This window comes from Dermacentor andersoni, chromosome 6 (genome assembly GCF_023375885.2).
Source record: "Dermacentor andersoni chromosome 6, qqDerAnde1_hic_scaffold, whole genome shotgun sequence".
Classification (NCBI taxonomy): Eukaryota; Metazoa; Arthropoda; class Arachnida; order Ixodida; family Ixodidae; genus Dermacentor; species Dermacentor andersoni.
The window spans coordinates 118,450,566-118,461,669 of NC_092819.1; the positions used below are offsets into that span (position 1 = coordinate 118,450,566).

The 11,104-nt window shown below is 46.5% G+C and overlaps 1 long non-coding RNA gene across 1 annotated transcript; it reads left to right on the top strand.

Annotated features, from left to right (window-relative positions):
- Positions 1–5,432: 5,432 nt before the first annotated feature.
- Positions 5,433–10,645, top strand: LOC129382340 (uncharacterized). The gene is made up of 5 exons (XR_008610420.1): positions 5,433–5,564; positions 9,596–9,756; positions 10,112–10,200; positions 10,304–10,413; positions 10,582–10,645. It is a non-coding gene; the product is annotated as an uncharacterized lncRNA (long non-coding RNA).
- Positions 10,646–11,104: the final 459 nt, after the last annotated feature.

Below are 11,104 nucleotides of genomic sequence, written 5' to 3' on the forward strand. Positions count from 1 at the left end.
TGGCTATAGTTTGGGCCATAACCAAATTCCGTCCGTATCTTTATGGCCGCCCGTTTGACGTCATAACTGATCACCATTCGCTGTGCTGGCTGTCGTCCTTAAAAGAACCGTCCGGTCGTCTTGCTCGATGGGCCCTTCGACTGCAGGAGTACGACATTCGCGTGCTGTATCGTTCTGGCCGAAAACATTCGGATGCGGATGCCTTGTCTCGTTCGCCGCTAACAGACGAGGGTAGCTTCCCGAAGGCTTCATTGTCCGAGTCTTCCCTTGCTTCCACGGACATTCTTCTGGAGCAGAAGAAAGACCCATGGATTGTGTCCATGCTACGTTTTTTGTCCAGCCCATCGACACCCACTACCAATCGCGCATTACGTCGCCAAGCACATCACTTCTCCATTCGCGACGGGCTCTTGTACCGTCGCAACTACCTCCCGGACGGCCGCAAATGGTTGCTTGTCATCCCGCGACACCTGCGTTCGGATATTTGCGCAGCATTCCAGGACGATCCCCAGTGCGCGCATGCAGGGGTACTGAAGACATACGCGCGTCTACGCCTTCGTTACTACTGGCGGGGGATGTATCGATTCATCCATCATTATGTCCGCTCCTGTCTGGTTTGCCAACGCCGTAAAGATCCCCCTCGTCGTTCAACCGCGCCATTGCAGCCTTTGCCTTACCCAGCACCTCCACCAAATGTCGCGAAGCACTTTCAGCAGAAAACGTTCGCGACTAGAACGCTGAAGCAGCGAGAGGTAGTGTAGCCGACCGTGCACCGAAACAAGGTTGTTCTTTTTCGTCGTCGCTGTCTCTCTCCTAGCCACAGCCCCACTGCTCCTTATTTTACAGTACACACTAAACATTTCCTCGTATAGGTAAATGTTCCTAAAGAATGTCGCATTTATAACATAACATAAATGCATAATAATAATATTGTTACGGTGAAGGGAAAGAAGAAGGTGACATGGACTAGAGGAAGACGAAGTCTGGCACTTGCCTGAACGCCATATACACCAGTTGTAAATACACAGTATTTTACAATCGTGGGCCTGCTTTATTCCTGCAACATTTTTGGTGCGAGGTGTGTAGTGCAATCACAGAACTTCGCAGCGGACGTCATCTACCTGCCGCAACATTGGCAAATCAACCGACACAAGCGACTACGCTTCAGCAGCCCGTACCAACGGTCATCCCTACTCATCCGTGGGACCCAGGAACATTTTGTGGCACGGACAGCACCGACGTCGAGGACTGGCTTACGATGCACAAGCGAGTGTGCGACCACAGGTGGAATCCAACAATGATGCTAGCAAACATGTTATTTTATATGAGAGGACCTGCGAAGCAATGGTATGATACACATGAAGATGACCTGACGAGCTGGGATGTCTGCAAAGAAAAAAAATGTCAGACCTGTTTGGCAGACCTGTCGGTCATCAGCTAGCAGCAAAAAAAGAACTTGCGGGCCGTGCTCAGACGTCCACAGAATCCTATGTCGTGTACATACAGGATGCGCTGGCCCTCTGTCACAAGGCTGATAACAATATGACCGAGGGAGACTTGATTGGTCACATACTAAAAGGTATTGCAGACGATGCCTTCAATCTCCTGATGTGTAAGGATTGTGTCACTGTGGATGTAATTATAAAGGAGTGCCGGCGCTTCGAACAAGCGAAGGGCCACCGCGTCGATTAAACTTTCGACAGATTGCCCAATACCACCGCGACATCTTCTTGCGAAGGCCCACCGCGGTTCGTTCAGCCGACAGGACCGGAAGAAATAGCGCGCATCGTGAGCCGTGAGCTTGAGGCCATGGCTCCGGCTCCAGTTCGTTCAGACTGTCGGAAAAGCGTGCCCGCTATCTCCCTTATACAAGCTCGTTCGGGAGGAAATAGCAAGTTTGCGCATTCCATTTCTCTGCTCGGTCGGCCATACAAACACCTACCAGATTACTCCGGCCGCTCGCTCCCATACGCAAAGCTTTCCGCCACTCCGTCGCAACCCAGCTGACTGGCGTACAGCGGATGATAAACCCATCTGATTTAACTGTTCCGGTACACAACCACTGGTCGTCGTCTCCTCGGTGGTCGTCTCCGAGTCACTACCGCCAAGCGCCAGACAATCGTACTTTCTCGCCCTATATGCCGACAAGGAACATCAAGGCTGACAGTGCTCCACCAAGATCCAGCCCCTCCCCGTCTTCGCAAGGTCGTAGGTCCCATTCGCCTCTCGTTCACCGCTCTTCCTCCCCTTCTGGAACCCGTCATTTCACTTCGGGAAACTAGGTGGTGCAGCTCCCGGAGGTTGATGGCATTCCTTTTACATCTCTCGTTGACAGAGGAGCGCAGGTTTCAGTTATGAGCACTGCTCTCCGCCGAAGGCACAAAAAGGTTCTGACGCCCGCAGTACTGAGCACTATGCGAGTCGCCGATTGGAGTATTTCTCCAGTTCTTGGAATGTGCACAGCACGTCTGACCATCGGGGACCATTATACCGTTGTTTTATTTATCGTTCTTGAGCACTGTCCGTACGACCTAATTCTCGGCATCGACTTCCTTTGGAAACATTCTGCCCAAATTGACTGCGTCACAGGTGTTGACAGTTCGACCGGCCGATTCCTGCCAACACAAGAACTTGCGCTTCACAACGCTTATATTCTGCTGAGTTTGCAAGGCTGTCTCCACAGGCGGCTGCAAACGTCCTCCTGACGCCCTGTCCTCCCGTACCTGATGGCGAGTACGTCGTATCGCCGCTTACTGACGTGGTTTTGTCGCGCAATATTGCCCAGCCGAGCACTTTATTCCGGATCCGCGAGAACTGCGCTCGCGTGCCTATCCTCAATTTTGGATTTTCATCGCATGTGCTGCGTATCGCCATAGCGCATATCACGTCTTTGGAAGAATTTGAGATTTCCTCTTTGATCTCTGAATCCTTGCTCAGTACCAACGGACCTTTGTCAACCACTCCTCGTACTCAATGCCTACGGACGATGTTTGTAAGATGAGTGCACCTGACCTTTCTTCCGAGCAAAGAAGAGCTCTTCGTCACCTCTTATCATCTTATCGGGATATCTTTGATTTGGATGACCATCCACTGAGCCAGACATCTGTTGTCACGCATCCGATCAACACCGGTGACGCCAGCCCCATTTATAAGCGGCCATATCGTGTCTCCGCAACAGAGAGGGCACTCACACAGAAAGCGGTAGACATGATGATGAACAAGGACATCACTCAACCTTCCAGTACCCCGTGGGCATCACCAGTTGTCTTAGTAAAGAAAAAAGACAACTCGTGGCGCGTCTGCGTTGACTACCGTCCCCTCAACAGGATAACAAAGCAGGATGTCTATCCCCTGCCTCACATTGATGACGCTCTTCACTGCCTTCGCGGATCCCAATACTTTTCATCAATTGACTTCCGCTCCGGCTTTTGGCAGATTAGGATCGATGAGAGGACCCAACTGTCCATTGTCCATTGCGTCACTTGTCCATTGCGTCTACAAGAATATACATTTTCTATTATGTATAAGTCTGGGCACCTGCATAAAGACGCTGACTGCCTGTCCCGCAATCCCGTGGATCAATCTGTCGATACCGATGCAGGCCCGGACATCAATGTTCTTTCCCTCTCCGGCTTCCTCCATACTGGTGACGAGCAACGCCAAGATCCTGTGCTTCCAACATTCATGGAACGCCTGAGCTCCTCGCCCAATGACCCGTCCCTCCGGATGTTCACCTTGCGCGATGGAACTTTATACCATCATAGTATTCGTCCTGATGACTCCGAGCTCCTCCTAGTCGTTCCCAAGAACTTTCGGCTTCTCGTGCTTCAGCAGCTTCATGACGATCCTACTGCTGGACATCTTGGCATCACTTGTATTTACGACCGCCTGCGGCGCCTCTTCTTCTGGCCCGGCATTTATTGCTCTGTGGGCCGTTTTGTCGCTTCTTGCGACCTGTGTCAGCGCCGGAAGACGCCTGCTATGGCTCCTGCTGGTTTCCTTCAACCAATTGATATCCCTACAGAGCCCTTCTTCCATGTGGACCTCGAACACCTTGGCCACTTTCCAATTTCCATCAAAGAAAACAAATGAATTGTTGTAGCAACTGATTATGCCACGATATATGCCATCGCACGAGCGCTGTAAACCAGCTGCGCTACAGATGTCGTGGACTTCTTAATATACGACGTAATCCTGCACCACGGCACCCCTCGCCAGTTACTCGCGGATCGTGGCCGCTACTTTCTATCGAAGGTCGCCGATGATCTGCTCAGCTTGTTCTACAGAACACTAGCTTGCTACCGCGTAAGACCATTAAACGAGCGACCTCGCCGAGCGACCGAACCGCACACTAACCTAAATGCTGGCCATGTACGTTTCCGACAATCACCGCTACTGGGACGTCCCTTTACTTTACATCATTTTCGCATACAACTCGTCCCGTCACGACACTGCCGGATTTTCACTATTTTACCTATTTTATGGCCACAACCCCACATTGCCCTTCCACACGTTGCTACCTTCTGTAGTACAATCATCGAGCACTGTTTACGCTCGCGATGCTATTGCCTTAGCCGCCCAGGCTCCAGATGTCGCCCGTCATCGCCTTACAGTCTCGCAAGCTTCTCAACAGCGACGCTACGACCTTCGGCACCGATACCACCATTTTTCATTTGGTTCCCTTGCCCTTCTCTGGACGCCTTCACGTCGCGTCAGCTTGTCGAAAAAACTACTTTCCCGCTATTCTGGTCCGTATCAGATCTTACGTCAACTGTCCGACGTGACATACAAGATCGCTCCAGTCGGTCAGCCTTCAGTGCCTCGCAACGTCACCAGCTATGTTGTTCACGTCACCAGGCTCAAGCCCTATGTCCCCCCTTTAAGTGAGGCTATATAACTTGCACCGGGATGGAGCTAATCCCACCGGGAGGGTGATGTTACGGTGAAGGGAAAGAAGGTGACATGAACTAGAGGAAGACGAAATCCGGCAGTTGCCTGAAGACCATATAAACCAGCTGTAAATATACACGGATTGACACTCGTGGGCTTGCTTTCTTCCTGCAACAACATTGTTACAGGGATGTTGGGAGTATAGAAGATTGTATTTACAATATATATATATATATATATATATATATATATATATATATATATATATATATATATATATATATATATGCATACAAAATGAATCAGAGTAGTGACGATGGCTTACCACTAACAACACGCGCAGCAGCCAGCGTCCCGCAATCTTCTTCGTCCTGTCTTCTTTCATCCTTCCGTATAAATATCAATATATTAATGAAAATGCATGAAATAACTAAGCTCTAAATCTCAATGTCGCGTGTAGGGATCGCTTTCCGATACCAAAGAACGACACTAAAACTGAGTAACCGGCGCGATCTTGCTCTGTACTTCTTGAAAAGTACGCAGTTTGACTTAACCGACGACGAGAACATGTGGCCCCTTGTTTCATCGTTGCCATCAGCGTTTTATCGAGTGGCCATGGATCAAATTGTCGTCCAGAGGTGCCTGGCGTCGAGAACACTTGCTAGTGCACAAAGGTACGAAGCGTCATTCTATACAATATTTCTTGTTTTCGCAATGGTGGTGTGTCTTTGTAATCATCATCATCATCATCATCACCATCATCATCATCATCAGCCTGGTTACGCCCACTGCAGGGCAAAGGCCTCTCCCATACTTCTCCAACTACCCCGGTCATGTACTAATTGTGGCCATGTCGTCCCTGTAAAACTTCTTAATCTCATCCGCCCATCTAACTTGCTGCCGCCCCCTGCTACGCTTCACTTCCCTTGGAATCCAGTCCGTAACCCTTAAAGACCATTGGTTATCTTCCTTCCTCATTACATGCCCTGCCCATGCCTATTTCTTTTTCTTGATTTCAACTAAGATGTCATTAACTCGCGTTTGTTCCCTCACCCAATCTGCTCTTTTCCTATCCCTTAACGTTACACCCATCATTCTTCTTTCTATAGCTCGTTGCGGCGTCCTCAACTCAAGTAGAACCCTTTTCGTAGGCCTCGAGGTTTCTGCCCCGTACGAGAGTACTGGTGATACACAGCTGTTATACACTTTATTTTGAGGGATAATGGCAACCTGCTGTTCATGATCTGAGAATGCCTGCCAAACGCACCCCAGCCCATTCTTATTTTTCTGAGTCTGATGATCCGGATCCGCGGTTACTACCTGCCCTAAGTAGATGTATTCCCTTACCACATCTAGCGCTCCGCTACCTCACGTAAACTGCTGTTCTCTTCCAAGACTGGTAAACATTACTTCAGTTTTCTGCAGGTTAATTTTTAGACCCACCCTGCTGCTTTGCCTCTCCAGATCAGTGAGCATGCATTGCAATTGCTCCCCTGAGTTACTAAGCAAGGCAATATCATCAGCGAATCGCAAGTTACTAAAGTATTCTCCATTAACTCTTATCCCCAGTTCTTCCCAATCCAGGTCTCTGAATACCTGCTGTAAACACGCTGTGAATAGCATTGGAAAGATCCCATCTTCCTGCCTAACTCCTTTCTTTATTGGGATTTTGTTGCTTTCTTTATCGAGGACTACGGTGGCTGTGGAGCCGCTATAGATATCTTTCAGTATTTTTATTTATTTTTATTTTTATTTTGTAGTAGTAATAGTTACTGTAGTAATAGTTTGTATTAGTAGTAGTTACTTTGTAGACTTTGTAGTAATGGTGACGAAATCAACCACTGTAAAACAGTACGTGATTCTAATTTTTATAGGAAGAAATTCCGGCCCGAGTGTCAAGCAACACTCAATGCACATCGAGAGCACCAAAAACGGTCGCTGATCATCGAAGTCTGTACCATGAGTCAAGTGCGTCCATAATTTATTCACGTAACACTTTATATTGAAACAAAAACGTTCAAGCTCGCCTATGTTTCAAAATGCACAACAGCATTCCCATTGCTATCAATTTTATTAGACGAGACTCTCTCGCTGAAAATTCTCAGATGACATTGCGCAATGTATTAATCGCGCCTTCCGCTGAGTGACCAATCGATATAAGTGATGATCGGTTAAAAAATTGTCACCAACAAAACGCGAATCAATGTACGCATGGCAATATCACCAGGTGGTTTTGAGAACTTTATGCTTCCGGTCAGCACATGCTTTAGCTTATAGAACTCACCACACATTTTTGCACAAATTTACTTGAGCCTTGAGCATTAGTGCCGTGTTTAAGCACTCATGCACTAAGGTGTTTTTGTTGCGCTAGCATTATATATGTATGGATGTATATATATATATATATATATATATATATATATATATTAAGTAACACCTTACAATGCGGTGAACGCGCTTAAAACCACGGATGTGGGACCTCAAAGGGGTGCAACGTAATGCTGACCCATTTCTCTCGCACTTATTGCTTTAGCATCGCTTACTTTCTCATTGAAGCGACTGAACAATATGGCATGAACAGAGGGTATGACAGACATTTCACAAAGGAAGTGTAAGAAATGTACGACGAGTTTCAAAACCCTAGCAATGTCTAAGAAAACACATTAGAACAGGACATAGCAAATGACATTGCACCACGAAGCGTCTCGAGAGAAAGGTCCGACCAATCCCACGTAGAAGTGGGAATCGGTGATACGCAAAGCTTTCATTGATATTTTTTTTATCATTTCACTTTTTTTTACTTTTATGTAGCTGCACTATTCTTGCGGTATGCATGCGATGGCTCGATTTTGTGCACTTGCCTGTTTACCGCACAATGAGCTGCATTCGTCACCAACATTTTCACTGTTTTGTATCTCAACATTCCGTGCTCAATGCATGCCCTAGTTCCATTTTTTTGCTCGTCTTGTTCTTTACAAGCTTCTCTTGCCGACTGCTGCACTGCTTGTCTACTTGCCTAAGTCAACATCATATGGACAAACAAATAATGGCACGTAATGCATGCCTGCATTGTACATACGTTCTGTACAGATTTGCTGACTGCTGCACTTCTTGCCTAGTTGTCTTTTCAAGTGCCTAATCACTGGCAAGGAATATTCAAGCAGCCTATAGCAGGTACGAAGTCGCACATAGCCGATAACATATGCCTAGTTGCCCGTATGCAGTGGCACATGTTGTCGATTAGGCAGAATACACATTGGCAAGTATCAAGTGGCCCAGGTTGTAAGGTAATTGACAAGACAGGGCTATGCAGCACGCACAGTGGGCAGGAGAGGCAAGGGAACATTCGCTTCAAAGTTGTTGCATATCAATGTTATTGAGCAAAAAATAATAAAACGTCATGCATGCGTGCTTTGAGCACACGTGCAGTGCCATTTTCACCGACCCTATCAAACGCTCCCTATGAGAGATCTGTAGCACTTTTTTAAAGAGCAACAACTGCACGTGTTGTCAGAGCATCCGCAACCCATGGGTGTATTAGCATTGGTTCAAATCATTGATCTCCGATATTCTGATCAGTGTAGACATCAGTCGGTTTGTACTTTTCAACTCATACTTTTAAGTGCTTTTAATGTCGATCCTGTCATCAGAAGCACTCCATTCTAAACATGCATCAATGGCGTAGTCTACCCAATCTGGGCGGCAATTAGAAATGCTGCGAGAACGCACCATAGGGCATGCGACTTCGTCTTATCAGATGTGGATATTTAGACGCTCTTTTGGATGCGTGGTTTCGAAGACATGAAAGCAAAGCTCAAAAAAATAAACAGCGAGCGTTGAAATAACAAAACTGCGTTTTGGAAGAGGCTGCGCACAATTGAATACTCAATCGCGGAACTCGCCAGCGTTTGGTGCATTATGGGGTTTTAAACGTCTTTAAAGCAAGCGCTAACAGCACCGCTGGGTGACATCTTTAACATGAAAGTGTTTTCTGCCGGGCTTCTTCGTCCCATGTACGAAGGTCACGAGATCCACAAGATGAAAATACCTTGCCGTCTTTTGCTTATTTAATAGTTAGAGATGTATGCATAGAAGTGTTTGAAAGGTTTGCGTTATTAGAGAAATACCGATCCTAATAAGTATATTTTTCGCAATGATGAGAGTGAAGCATCGTTTGTTTAAAGCTGAACAATTTTGAAATAAGCCATGATCGTCGCACACACTTATAGCTGTACTTAAGATGGTAGTGCTATTAACTATATGGCGATGCAAATTAGTTGGCCTCTATTAAGAACAGAGTTTCTCGCGCCTCTTAAGGTGATCCCTCACAACCAACCCGGCTCGGTTTCACCACGGTGGCTTGCCTGAAAGCAGGCGTGTGGCATTGCGGCAGTGCTGCCGCCGGAGCTGTAACGATGCAGTTCCGGCACATGCACAGTCCCTTGCTTTCGGATATACTTATTAGGGCTTCTTTTCATAACAATACCGCTTACGCTGTGCAGCAGCACAAGCCTCACGTGTTTGCTATTAATGTCATTGCTCCGCCTTTGAAACCAAACTGTACTTAATCAAAGTGTTCATATTTGTGGGTTTGCATTTGTAAAGGTACAACAAACCTCCTACTGTTTCTTAGAATGCACGTTTCACTTTCGTATGATGCCCAACTCCTCTCAAAGAGGGATCAGCCATTTTGTTATATACGCAGGACTGTGCTCACGGGGTCCGTCCTGCTTGTTGCGGCATATACCGTCGAACTCCTGATGGCATTGTCCTTGGTACTCTGGTTTCGAGGTTGCGACCCCCAACTCTCAGGAGCTATCAAGAGTACTGATCAGGCAAGGACGCACGATCGTCATATGATGCGCTGTAAGATGACTCGAACTACACCTTATTTCGCAAAGCGCAATATCTTCGTTATGTTTGGACGATCTATTCGCTAAACTCGGTTTTTAACAAAATACACGCATATCAGATTGGATGTCAAGTTACGCTGCAAGCGACATGGAATTTTTAGGTCAGAAAATTTGAAAATAGGTAAATTGACATACAGTTTACGAACTATTCCTAGCCCCTTCTTAGGTAAGAGAGAAACAATGGTCAGCTATAGTCTTCCAGTAAAATTATTATACAGGGGCGACACCACGTTAAGCCGCACTGATAAATAAATATGAATATATGTTTTCTGTTGGTGCTTCGTAACATCGTCTTCACTGTCGAACAGGTACTGCCCTACTATATTAAGACGCACCTGATGCAGTTCCCAGGATTTACCGGCCTTTTCCTCGCTGCAGTTGTAAGCGCCGGAGCCAGGTAACGACAATTACTGTTTTATCTTTCAGTTCTAATCATGTTAGGCAAAGCCTATACATTTGTGGTGATTAAGCTCATCGTGATTGCCTGGCTTTCTTTGTAGCACAATATCCTCATCAATCAACTCCATGACAGCTCTTCTACATGTGGACGTGCTCCCTTATTTCTTCAAGAGTGCCGGTTCTGACGTCCCATTTAGAACACAGGGACTAGGTGAGTGAAGGTATCACGCCTTGCTTCAGTCTACATTATGCGATATGGAGGTGCGCACAGAATAAATTTATCAACAAGAGATGCCCGAAAACTATTGCTTCTCTAAGCAATTTTACAGGAATGTGAGCGTGCAGCATTTTATTTTAACATTGTATTCATTGTTTTTAGCGCTCCTTCTCGGTGCCGTCATGACAATGTACAGTTGCATTTGTGTTTACCTGGGATCCATCACCAGGGTGAGTCCTTCTTTGTGCAATTTTACCAACCTCACAAATGTATTTGAGTGAGCGAAGTCGTCATGAAAAGTCATCGATGCCACTGTGTGCCGGTTGCATGTTGTTTCTCATTGTTAGCATAAGCTGCTACAATTCCAGCAGAAGAAACGCAATGTACAAAGAGGAATGTTAACGTTCCTTTGAGGGTGCACAGTTCGCAGTTTTGGATGACGCAGGAGTAGCTTATTCGCAAGAGTTACCAGGACGCGGTATCTGCTGTAAATTACAATTCATTAGGGTCAGATAGTACTACAAAAAGCAAAGTATCTTGAGCGGGTATGCACTTATAGGACAGCACTTTCCAGCAAGGATATCCCAAACACCTATACAAAATTCGAAAGAGCAAGTTCTCTTTACTTAGAGTCTGCCGTAAAATTTTTACGGCATGCTTTATCTTCTGTGCCATAGTGACGCAT